Source organism: Phalacrocorax carbo, chromosome 7 (genome assembly GCF_963921805.1).
Source record: "Phalacrocorax carbo chromosome 7, bPhaCar2.1, whole genome shotgun sequence".
Lineage (NCBI taxonomy): Eukaryota > Metazoa > Chordata > Aves > Suliformes > Phalacrocoracidae > Phalacrocorax > Phalacrocorax carbo.
Window position 1 is genome coordinate 10,485,121 of NC_087519.1, and position 16,309 is coordinate 10,501,429.

Below are 16,309 nucleotides of genomic sequence, written 5' to 3' on the forward strand. Positions count from 1 at the left end.
TTCAGTCACCAATATTTACACCAGTGCCTTCAAACTGCGGTAGCCTCACCCCACCTACCACAGTCCTCCCCTCTGTCCCACACTACATGGGCAAACCTTTGCACATTGTTTCTCTATTGGGCTCTCCGCTTGTGTCTGTGCTGGCAGCAAATGGGGGTGCCACCAGAATGACAGCTATTCACAGAGATGCTGAGCTGCCCGACCCACCATGCTGAGAAGCAGTCAGAAGGGTCAAGAGATGTCCCCTGGGGCCTTGAGAGATACAGTGAATTTTACACTGCAGCTTAATACTGATAAAAAGCCACACGCACCCAACAAAAAGCCCCATTGTGCCTTGCTCTCCTTATAGCTATGAAACAGAGTAATTGCATTATGACTGTTATTCTCTGTTAAATCTGATGTGGTATTTTGATACAGCACAACACAAATTTTTGTTATACAGGACTTGCCACAGACTGTGTATGCCCTGTATTAAAGGGATACATTCAGTGGTCATGGACAGACCAGGGTCAGGAGAAACCACTCAGCACTTATGTGGCCTGTATTAGCTAGCTCAGCTGTTTTATCTCCCTTTGCCATCAGTGGATAGAGGATTACCTGGAGAAAGAGAACCCAAGCTAGGCTTTTTCTCTGAAACACCTTCTGCAGGAATATTTTTCTCCCCATTGGCTCTACAGGGGATTTAGGAAAAACTATACCACATGCCCTAAAACGGACATGTAAGTATCTACTATGTGTCAATACATCTATATATATTTGAGTGCAAGACATAAAAACAGCTGTACTAGGTTAAGCCAAGTTATCCTGTGTGATAGAAGATAAATGCAGAAGACCGTAATAGGAGGATAAGTGATACTTTCCCAGGTGTCTTCTCTTCCAGCAGTTTCTGGCTCAGGGACATCAAGTCAGATGTCTTTTTGTTAAGTAACCCTTGGTGGATTTTTTCCTGCATGGATTTCCATCTTCCTCCAGAGGTGAAACAAAGACCTAGAAGACAATATAGTGAATTAATTTTCCTGACATTCATTTACGTTGTCACCAAAGACCAGCCCCAAGGTTCATCCTTACCCCACATCGAAGTCAGTCCTATGCAAGGCTGCTAAAGAAGTACCCATTGGCTACAACTGCCTTAGAGGCATAAGCTAAGCATGCTGTCTAGAACACCTCTGTACTCATTATGTCCATACCTTACCACTGCACATGAAGCACATGAATGTCCCTCCTGAAACTCCACATTTGCCTAAACCAGCCTAACAGAAGAATTTAGTTTTAAGTTTCCAGGCCTTGGAGAAACCAGAGACCGGAAAGCCCTTTAAGAGAAGAGAAAACCCTTTAAGGAAGCACCTCAAATGCAATTGCTGTTTAAAAATACATTTACATCTTATGAAAATGGAAAAGTCAGGTACAGTGTCAAAGTTGGGAAACACTATTTGTAAAACCAGTGGGTCAGATACCTATGTGTATCAGCCTTCACACCACAGACTTTAGCTATCTGCAATCAGTGTTGGATCACTACATTGTACTGTCAGTTTTGTCAATATTTGATTGTAAAAGATTTATTTCATTCTATGCACTAAAATACCTAAATAATCTACATGACTATCTAGTACAGACTGTATTAGGATTTCTTACTGTTAGCTTGCAGTATGTGTGTAGGTATACAATTTATATATTTAAGAGGCATTTCAGTGAGCAAAACATATATGCATGATTATATTATCTAGTGTATATTTCTTTGTAAGCTAGAGGGGAAAAAAATTGGGCTTGTGCCTAGAAAATGATGTTTCAAACCAACTGAGAGTAATTCAAATTGCATTATAATAACAAGGAATTTTGAGTACAAGAGGCCATCAGTCTTTGGCTTTTTAAATCTTGCCTGTCAAAACACAAGATCCCTAGCATGAATTTATTTTCTACTTAAAAAATAATTATTATTGTGTTCTACTGAAAAGTAAATGAGCAGAAACTGAATTTCTCATGCTGTTTCTAAGATAGACAGGAACAGAAGGGGACTGGCGCATTTATGTGTAAATTAGGGAGTAACTTTAGCAAAGGAATTAATATGTTGGGTAGAATTAAAGAAAAAAGGGGGGGGGGGGGGAACAAAACCTTCGGGGTTTCTGAGGCAGCCTATGTTCAGAGAGAGAACTATACCAGCCTATAAAGTACAGCAACTCCCCATAGACTGACCCTATATAAGCTTATTAATATGCAGTTTTCCAGTGTATCTGAGTCTAGCGTGTCTTTTTGTAGCAGAAGTAAAATCTTCTAGGATGACCCGATACTGCTCAAGCCTCTCCCTTGGACTGAGACTTTTAAATCTTATTCTGCAGTTTTCAGACCATCTTCCCAGCCTGTTGTTACCCAAAGAGGTATCTCCTCTATTCCAGTGAGGAGGTGGTAATACTAGTCTTCTAAAACCTTAGAACAACATAGACATAATTAGCACAAATATCAGCACACAAGAAATCCACATGAACTTGAGAGGAAAGGAATGAAAATGCTAAATTATGGTGAGGTAAAGTTGTTGTACATGCCATACAAATGGGCTTTGCCAGGAGACCTAAACAACCTATGTTGTTCACCTAGTGAAAATGTGCGTGTATAATATCAATTACAAATCAATGACAGAATATACAGAATGCCTGAAATGTAAACTTTGTTAACAAAGAAGACCTTGTTAAAATTTTTTTTATCTTCTTACAATTGATTTATGCCACCACTGAAGTTTTCTTGACTAGTATCACAGATTGGCTATCAGCTCTCTCCAAAACTATCTCCTTTTGGTTTTGTCTTTGCTTTTCAAACTCAAACAGTTGATTGAATAAGCTAAAAATGCAGATTATCAGACAAACACAAACAATATTGTCTTTCATATAGTTCATCACATGCTTATGGAAGGCATGCCATTTTTATCCAAGGACCAAAATAAGAACCTGTAACTTGCCAGAGTCTTGTTGTAGTTGGTAATCATACCTCAAAATTAGCAAAGTCACAAGTATACATCACTGAAATGTATTATGTTACTGGGCAGCTATTTTTTTCATGCACAGTCACAGACATGACAACAGAGGAGAGTCTGACTGCATGGATTAAAGATACAATCTGCCACAAAGAACTAAAAAGGAAGTAACATCCACAAAAATTTACTACAATTACAATTCAGGATCATGCCACTATTGTCTTGGAATGTCTGCATATTTTAGTGCAGACAACGTAGGGGGCATACACTATCAGAAATATCCAAAGTATTTCCATGAGCCAAGAAAGAGTAAGAAAATACTGAAGGAGATATTATTGACTACAAACAAGACAATATTGCAAGGCAGCTCTTAAAATGTTGAAATCGGTGTCCGAGCTCCTCTAGTGTAAGGCTAGCTAGAAGAGAAAGATTCTTGCTAGTACCTTAGGAGAACCAGGAGGTGAATTTGAGCTGAAATATTTAATTTATGGCTAATGCCAGCTAAAGATAGCAGCAAAAGTGCATGTTTATCACAAACATGAAAAACTTTGAGGGCAAACATTCAAAGGTGAGAGTCAATAATGCCTTAATAAATCTAGAAAGTAAAGGGACATAAGTAAGTATTAATGTTATTTTTAAAAGGAAGAAGACCAACGTTGTATTAATGCAGATGTGGAGTAAGAAACACTCACAGCAAATGGAAAAATAATTAGGACAAAAAGTGTGGCAGCTTAGTGGGATTGATTTGCTCTTTGAAAGTTAATAATGAAATACACTGCCTTGGAAAGGAAGAACAAGTCTGCTTAAAGACAAACACTCATTACTTTTATAAATAAAAAACTGCAAAATAATGAGGAAAAGGTGAAAGCTGGGGGTGTATTTTGTGGGAATGTAGCATGCCTAGAAGTTAAATGGGGATAATGACCAAAGAGCAGCAAAAAGTTATTTCAAACTAAGACTTTTTGAGATATAAGATATATATTATAGGAATTGCCCCTTTCTCTTGGAAAGGGGACAGCAATTTTACAGATCTTCCTTTAATTTTAGACCTTTGGTATTTTCAAGTGTTGAATATACCATCAGGAAGGGTTAGGAGCAATATGCCAGCTTCACTGATATCATCCATTTCTATCTGATCAAGCCAGTAACAGATTGGACACAGATTGATCAGGATAAATTTATACAGAGATCAGCTTTCCCTGGAAGAAAGCACTATGTGCAGTTAAACAGGGTTTATGAAACATGGTATTATTAAAAAAATGATGAAAACAGCACAGAAAAGCTGAGGAATACTTTGAGACTCTCCAAATTTATAAATTAAGGGACTTTGAAAGGAAGCGATAAAAAGTATGCAGGAATTGCCTTAACAGGTGACATTGAGCCTTGTGTGGAGACGTAAAGACATGTCATGTTCCTTTTGGATTATCCTCCTCTTAGAGCAGGGTGGGGATTTGCAGAGGGTTTGGTTTAGTTCCAGCTTGTGCACAGGTCTCCCTAATAACCATCTAAGTGACCAGAGCAGCCCAGGACTGTGTCTTTTTTATTATAAAAGATGCTTTTCTGAAGACAAAACAACCACTACCACCCACCTACCCCCAAATCCAAAACAGACTAAAATCTTGGTGAATTTATAAATTTACATTGAAATAAAACCATAGCTAATTTCTAACAGATAAGTGCTCTATCTTTTCAAGTTTTGTTTAGCAACACATCATTCACTTCACTTTCACTATTACATTATAGTTTGCACCACTGTAATTACCTCTCTGAACAGAGATCCCAAAAGGATTCAGAAAGGTGTCCACTGTTGTGGCAATTTACATAATATTTTGACTGTGCTATTTACGTGATTAGAGTAGTAGACTAATTTGCATACCAGCTATTAAGATATTCTACAGCTAAATTTATGATCTTATATTTTTATGGTCTTTATAATTCACATCTTCATGAAAGAAGGCTGACTTACTTCATTGCATAGATTTTTAGTTTGTGGGATGACAGCATTACTTTCTGAAGTCTCAGGCGAAGACATGTGAAGACTTCCAAAAAGATTCTTCACCGTACCGCTGCATCATGTACATTCCAACATTTAATGGAGCTGTACATAAACACCTGAAATGTGAAAATGCTTATGGAAAAAATGTGCTTTCCCTGGGTATCACATTAAGCATCTACCATGACCACGTGCACAAGCATAGCTGAACATGCAAAGCACAAAAACGCTGATACCCAGTGACCCAATGGGAGTTGCTCAAATGTAACCGTTGACAGCCTCTGTTCTTATCTCTTCTGGATTTGTATTTTTGGAGAAAAAGAAAAAAAAAAAAACAAGAAAAAGGAAAAACCAAACAAACCCTCCCACCTTCTGCTTCTCTATAGTGGATGTTGAGAAATATAACATTTACACTGCAAAAGTCACAAGCATGCAGACCTCTTTCTCATGCACAGCATACACAAGATAGCATTCTACATGACTGAACTGAAGAGTGCACAGTCTTACTCAATATTATTCTTCCTTTAACCACAGATTTTACTGCATGTTACAACACCTAACAAAATTTTAGATTGTGGTTTTACCAAAATGTACAGCAAACCAACAATTCTCCCTTAAGAAAAACTGATTACAAAAATCCATAAAGCATTACTGCATAACAATGCAATTTAAGATCTAAAAAGTTTCAGAAAAATGAGTAATTTGGAAATTGCACCAAGACCTTGGTGGAATTAAAACAATTTTTACAGACAGAGCAGCCAGCCCTGAGACTGGAACAGAGTTTTTCCAGAGAAAAGGCAGAGGGAAGGGGTAGGGTTGGCTTTATAAGACAATACACATCCATAGCTCAGGAAATGTTTTTGGTGAGCCTCATGGGGCACAGACAGCTCCTTCCACCCTGCAGACTAAAATTCTTCAGTTTCACACACAGCTCACAATAACCAGAAGGAACACTGTTTAAAAAAGAAAAAACCAAACAACCAACCAAAACAAAAAAGACAAACACCCCCCCCCCCCCAACAACAACGAAGCAGCTGTATTTTCCCACCCAAGATTCCTGCAGTAACCTCCACAGTTCTGAATGCATGGAAGAAGTGGAAGTTCCTACAGAAGGAAAGCAGTTACAGTAACATTATGGGCTAAATTAATGTAACATGAATAATGACAACCTATTCCTTAACTAAATGCTAATGTTACCCTGCAGCCCCCTGAGATGTCGGCAACACAAGTGCAAGTTAAACGTCAAAACTTAGATAAAGTCACCATACGCTTGTTCCCTAGAAAGAAGAGTCACCTTTAAAAAAAAACAGCTGTTTTTTCTTTACTGTGGTATTTTTCTTTGATGCTGGTAAACAGAACATGAAAAATACTCCAGCAGTGTAAATCTGAAGGTGAAACTATTCCTACACTAAACCTCATATTGTCTGCTTGGCACTTTGTTTTATGTTTGTAATGAGATACTGTGAAAATGTAAGCAAACTTGACCTTACCCTCATCTTTGGACTTGCAAAACGGTCTCTGCATGAAACTTCCTCACATTTCCTTTCATGTGCCAGATCAAGACTGAGACCAATCAGATAAAGCAGCATGTCTTGAAGGCTTGACTCACAGCTGTCCAGACAGTTAACCTTAGCTAGGGAAGAAAAAAAAAAAATCAAACCACCCATTTTCTTTGCAGACTTACAACTGCTGTATCACATGATGTGACACTGATTTCCCAACAGTGTATACTTTGAAGCTGACGAGTGTTAAGCCATGATTAAAAACTCCAAATGAATGTAAGTACCTGTCACTTAGATGGGTCCCTTGATTGCTTGGGTGACCACAGGAAAACAAGCAAGAATCCATCTTCCCATTTATGTAGGAGGAAGGTGCTGCAGAGACCTAATCACAGGGTGAATCAGCTAACTTTATCAGCAGCTGTAGATCAGATACAGAGTTGACTCACAACCAGCCTAAATTAAACGCAGTTAGTTTTTATTTTACCACTAGGATCAGGTATAATACAGCAGACAAAAAAAAACCCAACCCCACAAAAAAAAACCCCACCAAAAAACCACCAAGCCAAACCACCAAATCCCCCCAAACACTATGGGAAATTTTGCATACTTGCTTCAAAAAAACTCACAGGTCTATTGTGACTAGTTTTACTAACTGGTTGAGAAAAATAATTGTTTTATGAATTAATAAAGCATGTATCCATGCAACAGCTGTACCAAGAATATACTAATTATAATAAGAAGTGTAACTGGATAACTTCAGTACCTGCAGGGGAAATTACGACCTCTGAAGTAACCTCATGTCAGACAAAATTACAGCTTTTAACACAAAGTATTTCTTCACTAAGTATACTTCACCTTATTGCATATGCTTTGAATATGGATCTACAATTAAACAAACACGCAGTGCCTTGTTAGCAGGACACCAGATTGAGCTATTTTCTCTTCTTTGATAAATCACTCATTCCAGAACATTTTTAGAGTAATAAATTCACTTTAAGTAAAATGCAGCTAACTGTAGAGGTTGTTAAATTATAATAAACAGATATTATAAACATTAAATACCGAGTGAACACACTAAGTAGGAACACTACAAATGATTTAAATCAAGAACTAAAAGCTAGGAAATGAATAGAAAAATTTAAAACATTTTCAATAATTAATAGTTAGAGCAAATATTCAAAACAGTTGTTTAGTCTAGATGAAATCCTTATTTGGGACATATTAGACTAAAAATGCCTTCTGATGTTCATGTGCTGGCTTTCTTCCATGGAGGAACAGGAGTAATGTGGGAGAGGAACACTGACATTTTGATCCCAAACACTTAACTTGTATGAGTAATTTTACTCCATGAAGAGTCCCGTTGAGTTTACCAGCACTATTCATGCAAGGAGTTCCTCATGGGCATGATTGTTCACAGAATTTAAACCATTAAAGACTATTAACTCTCTTCCCTGGTAATAACGTTATTTACATATTTCTTCTCAATGAACAGGGCCAGTCATTAAAAGGAAATAAGAAAAATATTTCATTGGACAATACATTCCTCAAAAGTACAATTACTTAAATTATAGCTGGTCAAAGATGCTATCAAACAAGGAGTTGGCTAAGCAAATCAGAAGTTTGGAAATCAGTTTAGACTTAAGAAGTGCCTTTTTAAAAAAAAACAAACCCAAACAACCCGACATTTTTTAAAAGAAATTGCCCCAAAAGAGAGAGGAAAAACGTCCCTTACACAGTAAACATCTGTAACTTGTGAACGCCGTCCTTTGACTACAATGCAGAAGGTTCCAGTGCAAGAGAGTTCCTTCTCCCTTACCCACACAGAGAAAAGTGACACTTAAAAAAGTTATAAACGGGACTTCTCTCCCTTGTTTTGGCTTATAAAAGTCCACACTAATTTTGATGTAAGCAGGAGCTAAATGGTACAGCAGTTCACCCTTAAATTTGTAGAAAATAGCAGTGCCTTTCACTGTCATAACAATTTTCTCAAGTCACTCTAAATGTCCATGGTAGTGTGGGTGTATGTTTCTCTCCAGAGAACCTCTGTTGTGTGTGTGCAGTGTCCTGGTAAATTCCAGGACTCTCATACAGCAGTGGAGAAAATGGTGATTTAAAACCCTTGTAAATCACACTGCCTCAGGGCTCTCTATGTATTATACACACCAGATCTCTTCCAAAATTTTTTTCACTTCCCCTCACCCCTTTTCATTTAAGCTGGGAGAAGTCGATGTTAGCATTGGATGCCTCCTTGGATTCTAGTTTCCTTGTGCAACCACCACAACTGTTTTCAAAAAACGGGTAGCATTAGCATGGCACACTGGCAGTTAGGTCAGTATGGACTCACAGTTACCTGATTTCCACGTGCACCTGCAGTAGCTTCTTTTGCCTTTATGCTTTTTTTTTTTTTTCTACTGAAAGTGATATTTGTCTCCACCAAGAGCAACGGGCTTTAAGATACACAGTTATACCAATTCCAAAACTACTCGCAACAAGGAATTAATATCTTGTTAGAAACATGACACTGAAATGATGGCATTATAATCACTGAAGGATTTAAGCGGACATGATTACAGTAATTTCTATCTTGATTACAGTAATTTGTAGCTATTAATTAACACAAATTTTCAATCTCTTGCCATGTTAACTTTTTTAAGGAAATGCTACACTTCAACTTAATGGCATGAAATTCATCCCAAATGCATTCCTTATTTCTTTTCAATTCTGTTGCACAACTATAACACAATCACAAACCAAAAAAGTACCAGCTACAGAAGTGTTAAGTTACCTGAATGTGATCAGAATGAAGCTGTGGGCATTTATAGCAGTGTCAGGGAAGACTTTTCTTGAAGGGTCTTCTGCATAAGTGATATAACTTTTCTCTTGACTTCACCTGTAATATAAGTGTAGCATTAAAGGAAAATATCAATATATCTTCCATCCATATCAGTATATCCCAAGTCGGATTTTGGTTGTATGTCACTGAGATCCATCCACATTTCTAAACTACAGGGGAGAGAGGATTTCTGAAGAATAAATATATTGAGCAATTAAAATGAATGCCTAGAGTGGAATCTTGCTAGGATAATAATAGACAAGCAATAACAGAGAAGTTATAATACCTCATACTTTATGTGTTGAATGGAATTTGAAAATATGAATCACTCATCTGAGCAGTGGCTAGGTATACATGCTATTGCTATTTTACAGCTAACAAAGGTGAGTTAAAGCTCACCAATAGCTTTAAAGTCATGCAAGACTAGAAGATCTTTAATTTTTTATTTGAAATTCTTTTTTTTTAAATAATAAGGAAATAATCAAATCTGAGAATCTTAAGGAGGTGGCAACAGAAACATTTGGAAGAAGGATGAAATCTACACAAGGAAAGAATAAGAGTAAGCACAGTTTTTCAGACAATGAAGTGAAAATCTCAACAGACTTTTCCTTCTTCTCCCATGTCTTCCTGTGACATGAGGGCTCTCCAAGCTGCCACTTAACCATGTTCAAAAACTGGAAAAAATGTGGGTGTTGACCAGCTCTTCAGCCTACTTTTAACATACTGGCTGATGTTTAGCTCTTAATGCTGTCCAAGATTTTTCTCCTAGATTTGGATGACGATCCCTACCTTTGGAGAGGGATGTGTAAGCAGTGGCAAGCACTCAGGTTAGATGATGAGGGTAATGAAGGAAAATAACCAACAAACCCCAGAAGCAAGTTATGTCAAAAGGTCACAGGCTAAACAGTGCCAAAGTAAAGTGAATTTGGCAGATGGGAAAAGAGAGAGGAGGAAAAATAGAGCCAAAACCAAATTCCCACTCGTTAGCACCACCTAGCAATCCCTTCCCTCCTAGGGCACACAATCAAATGCTATTGATCTTCCCTAACTTCTAACAGATTGCAAGCAGCGGAGAATCAAGTTTCAAGAAAACAAATCGGGCCGCAGAGCTATGATTCATATTGCTTCCTCCTTTCCCTGTTAGGCCTTTGAATTTCCTGGGCAGGATTGAATTCCATCCATTTCTCATTAATCATCATTTTAATGTTTTACATTTACAGTAGCAAGTCAGAGCCAGCAGCACTTTTGCTTGTATCTTAAACTGGCATAATTTCAAAATATTGTGCCATAATGTCACAAAACAGTCTGGGGACGCATTTAATTTGTATTTACTGTTGGCAGCAGTTTATACCAAAGAGATGCTGTGTCAGGCCACTAAAATAGATTTAAAAAATCCAGGAGAGTGCTCTATACAGCATACCTTTTTGTAGTTGGTTTCAAGCAACCCATGTATAACATTGTTACACTGCTGTCTCTAAGAACTGAACAAGGCTGAGTGTTGTTATAGGCTGCCTTGGGTATGATTCATGAACATGTATTTTTAACTTAACAGCTAAATCAGGAGTATTTGACTCCAGATACAGCATTTAAATAAATCTACATAGCTGCTAAAACCAATTCCAGAAATTATGTGAGGACATGCAAGGAGGAAAGTGCAAAAGTTAGCTTATATTAAAATTTATGACAAATTGGCTGTTGTTTTAATTTAGAAAAGACAAAGTTCTCCATTTGTCAATTTGATAAAACACATGTTTAAAAAAGCCCACTCCTACCAGTATTGGTTTTATATGGCTTACTTTGTACAGTTCACATAAATAACATATATGATTTATATAATTTTTTTTAGAAGCTTTCAAGGATTTCAGAAAATCTGTTAACAAATTGTCAAAAAATTTAAGTCAGCCTCTTTAGAAGAAAGAGCAGATAACATAATTATTCATGAATTACTAGACCTTAATTCAATACCCAACATCTCCTGGCTTTCTTTTCAAAAATGGCCGTGTTATTTAGCTGTGTTCCCAGCTGCCCAACTTCCCCTGATTCATCCTGGAATTTCTTGCTACCTCTGCCTACAATATTTATGAAGGTAATACCTTCCTTGAAGCAGAGACTTTGATTTATTATAAATGTATAAAATAACTAGAACAAAGGGGGTCTAAACTAATAACAGAAGATTTAATCACAGTAAATCAAGTAAATATTATGAAACACATTTTACAGCTAGGTAAACTGAACTGAATTGACCAAAGTGAGGGAACACAGTAACAGCAGACTTGGAAATCAAAGCAAGAAATCTTATCTTGCTATTTATTTTAACTAAGCCCACCGGATATAAGGAGCACACATATGACACACTCTTCACTGGATGCCTTCCCCATGCAGCAGATGTTTCTCGGAGGGAGAGGATCATTGCTGTCCAGAGCGCTACTTGTTGCTTAATGTCATCTGCTGAAAATGATAAATGTACAACAGAAGAGAGGCCATATATGTACTACAGACTTTTTCCCCCATTTTTAGAAATAAATGTTGCATAACCTTTGAAATTTAGATGGAAGAGCATGCCTGTACGGTGAGAGAGAACCCCACCAAAGAGGCTGTTTTCACTGTTTTTCTATTTTGTCATCTGTTCAGCTATTGAATGGCCATACTGTAGTAAGGCTCAGAATTCTAGTCATGAAAACAAAGAATTACAAGAAGCCTATAATACTGGGATAAGTATTTTCTTTTCTTTCCTTTTTTTTTTTTTTTTAAATTAAAATAACTGACCACTGCTAGTTCTTGAAATAGCAGTATATAAGACAAAAAATTACCTCTGCCTTCATATTTCATGATGTCTCCCTCTCCCAGCTCTCTCAACTCATCTGTGCTGCATCACTTACAAATTCTTTATAAAGGTGATACTGAGACTCTTTTCTTCTCCCACTTACTCACACCATGACACCATGCAATACCAATAGACTTATCATGGTAATGACTGTAAAAGGTTCACTCTGTTCCTAAAAGGATAACTGAATAAACAATGAAAGACAAAAGAATTTCTATGATGTTACCCTCACTTTCCCTAAATGAGCCGCATCAGAAGGAAGGAAGGCAGACTGCTTGACTTGATAAACTAAGGAATGCATTTAAATTAAAACCTGATTATTGCTATAATGCATTTGTACTTAGGAAACCCAATGATTAACTAAAGAGAAAATCAAAATAAATTAAGTGTGGCCTATAATGGAGTTGTGGAGGCAGCATTCTTTAGTTGACTAAAAATGCAGATTTCTCTATGTAAAACTTCTAGCAGTTTTGGTTTGACTGAGGGTTTTTTTAATTTTGTGTTTGTTTTATCATTTTGATTTTTCAAAAGACAACTTCATGAATTGTATGTGAAATCTAATTTCAGTGCCAATTAATTTCTGTAGCTTAATGAAAAGATATATTCATAGCAATGCAGATTTCATGTGTTTAAATTTCATTTGCATATCTAATGGAGGAATGGAGACAAAAAAAGTGATTGTGCTTCTCCAGATTAAATGGAAATCAGCTAATGTTACTGTAACAGAATTTCTTGCTGGACAGATTTCATAGACATTTCTAATCTACCTACAACTTCCTAAGCAGGTGGGATGCGTTTGAAATAGGAGCAGTTCTAGCTTTGCAGTGCTAATGCTATAAATGTGAAATGTAGGCATTATTTCTGGTAATTTGCTGGTGTCTGGATCACCACCAGTGATGCCACTAACATTTTGGCTAAAAGAATAATATATTTGTCAGTTTTGTGTTAATATTATCTTCTACTAAAATAGAATCATTCATTTATTCATTGTTCGTTCAGGATTTTTTTTATTTTCAATGTTCTTTGTTTTTTTTTAAAAAAGAAAACAGTCTATGCTTGGACATTTATATAATAAATTCCTCTTCCAGGTGAGGCCAACTAATATTTCTCACTGTCACTGCAAGTGAGAAATAGCAACTCAAATCAGAACTGAGTCTTTCGAAAGATGAAATTACCAAGACAGAAGTACTAAAAGACTGAATGTGAAAAATAAGCGGCAGGACAGCTTCTTGGCTATATAAAAAATATACTGAAAGAGTTAAATAATATAGGAAATTCTAGTCGCTATGATAACACACAACCATCATGACATGTATTTTCTACTCCAAAAAGGTATTTCTTTGATGGAATCACAAACGGTCATTATGGTTTTCTTCCTTCGGACTAATGGACATATTACAATACACTTTTTATACAATATAAAACAAAAGAGATTTTGTTGGAAGAGGCTGAGAAAAGATGTGGTATAAGAAAGAGCACAGAGGACTGGATACAGATCCCACTCTTGTTCCAAGTAAGAAAAGTGTTTTGTGAGCCAAGGACGTCATTCACGTGGAGACAGACCATGCTTCTCTCACCTAAAAACTTGCAGTGTTGGTGGTGATTTAATACTCTAGCCTTGACAGAGCTAGTCTAGCTCAGCAATGTGCTACTTGAAAAGAAAATCACAGTCCAGATTGAAAGAGGTTTCACAGAAGTTTCATGAAACCCACACAGCAGCCAAGACTCCAAGAAGACTTCCCTCACTACGGTCCTCATGGGACTACTCACATGGGTTTGGAGGCTTGTGTAGATAGGGACACTGCTTCTTAACCATAGCAATCTGGAAAGGAGGAGGAAAAAGAAACATATTCTAAACATCAAGATTCATGAAGTGGAAAAGCAAATAGGTAATACAGCTCAGTATTCCTCAAATATTAGCACAAAATGCTTGACTTCAGGTGTGACGATAGTTGCACTGAAGTCAGACAGAAGCAGTATGAAGCTAGAGCTGCAAGTGAAGATGATGACAGTAGTCAAAAAGCACCCCTTCCATTTCTTCTGATGTAAACTGTCAGCCAGACATATTTTTCTCTAAAATCATACAGTACTGCCTACCATTGCTATATTTTTTATTATGTATCCTTCCCGATATATAAGGCTCAGGGCTTAGTTTATTTTTGTATCAAACATTCCGTCGTTTTAAACTTGCAGTCAATAATTAACAGATGTTCTAGAAGAAACATCCATTTGAAACACAGTCAAAATTATGAATACTAGCATTTTAATATAAATGAAAAGACCTTGATTTATTGGTATTTCACCATTAAATAAAAAGGAGATTTAGGGGCTTCCTTAAAAAATAAAAATAAAGCAGTGGTGAAGAAAAATTGAACATCAAAAGAATTCTGAATTGGGAGACTCTAAAAAAGTTAGTAAACACCCTTATTCCTGTACTTTCTGCTAAGGGTTGCTTCAGATGTCTGCCCCTTGTAGAGAAAAGACCTGCTTTCAGTAGGTCAGTGCTCACAGACTTCTACATGCTCTTCCAGATTCCCTCTCTCTCTTCACACATTCTCACATTTTCTTTCACTAACTTGAAAAGTGCAGCCTGTCTACCCTGAGAGATGAAGAAGACAAAGGGACCCTGTTCACACATCATGTCTCAGCAACTCCCATGGCTACTGTGGTTTGGACTTCCATGGTAAAACCAGGAACATTGTGTGGGCAAAGTTTGGTTTCCTTATTTGCATATTGATAAAAATTGCTCTGCTCTGCAATAACTAATGGGACCAGCACATTTTCAATGTGAAAAAGGAACCCTAGGAACCCCAGACTGCCTGGGAAGCCTAAGAGCCTCTCTGTGAATTTCTATGATGATAAAAATTAAATCCAGCAGCCTCTGAAGTGAAGATACAGGGGGAAACTATAAAGGCCTAGCCTTTTCCTTTATTGTCAAAGTCTTTTAGGACATTTTGTCCACCTGCTTGGAAAAAAATCTCCAATATCAATGAATGTGTTACAGTTCAAGAACAGTTATTGTTCAGTTAAACTCTCATTAATGTTGCATATAATTATAATACAATCCTCTGATTTTCATTTCCCCCCCGCCAAAAGTACACTAAAAATTATGCAGCAGGGTAATAAAACAAAACAAAACAAAACCAACAAAAAACCCCACACCAAAACCAAATTGTAGAGATTCACGTTTATTACTATTATTTCCTCCTTCGAAATGACTGTCCTCTGCCTTTTAATAAAAAGCAGATGTGTTATAAAATATATATGAAAAAAATCATCACTGTCAGATGAAAAGGATTCTGGGCAAGTAGCACTCCCAATTTTGGAAGTTATAAAGGCACAGAGCTGTTTGAAGTTGGAGACCCATGCAGACAGGGAGCTGCTTTCAAGAGCCACTATTAGCCAAACTCCTCACTCCCTGGCTGCCCTTTTTGGGACTGTTTCTATAAATGTGACAAGACATTAGATTGTCAGGATCACTGACTAGAATGCTTCAGGTCCTGTCATCTACTAGGAGAATCATTTGTCCACAAACTTTCATCATTTCAGATGTTTTGGCCATTAAGCCATGGGTAACATCACCCTGGGAGTCCTATTTATAGCTTTTATGCTTCATTGTAAGGTCTCAAATTAAAGGTAAAAGATGTCTTCAGGTCTTTTATACACAGAAGAAAACCTGTTGAAGTAAAGTCAGTTCAGCTGAATTTTTAGAGCACAAGGAAATCAGCATTCACTGTGCCGCCTTTGAACAGTGAAAGGAGCTTTTATTCTTTTTATAAATATCATATTTTATATGAGGTTTATAAATATACTTGGCAAAGAAGTTTCATCCAAATGTTAGCAATTTCATATCTTTCATTTACAGGATTTTGACCCAGTTTATTTGTAATTAATTGCAGACCTTTTTCTCATTAGCTTATCGATTGAGGAGTCTGCAATGCATTCTTAACTGTATTATAAATTATAGCCTTGGTTCCAGGATACATTTGGTTGCAGTTAATTCCGGTTGTCTACATTTTTCACATTGTAAGAGTTACCTGCTGTACATCTTGCCAAACTATATCCTTTACAGTAGAGAACTACAGGGCCTTTGTTAATGTAGATCCCCTTCTATAAGTAATAAATCCAATTTTATACTTATTCAGATTTAAGAATGCAACAGTGAAAATTAAAAAAGCCTTCATTTTCATGCTCT

At 36.8% G+C, this 16,309-nt stretch overlaps 1 long non-coding RNA gene across 1 annotated transcript; it reads right to left on the reverse strand.

Moving 5' to 3' along the window:
• Nucleotides 1-502: 502 nt before the first annotated feature.
• LOC135314182 (uncharacterized) lies at nt 503-9,331 on the reverse strand. The gene is made up of 4 exons (XR_010373633.1): nt 9,243-9,331; nt 6,742-6,839; nt 6,446-6,588; nt 503-987 (listed from the first exon to the last, which is right to left on the reverse strand). It is a non-coding gene; the product is annotated as an uncharacterized LOC135314182 (long non-coding RNA).
• Between the last annotated feature and the right edge of the window lie 6,978 nt (nt 9,332-16,309).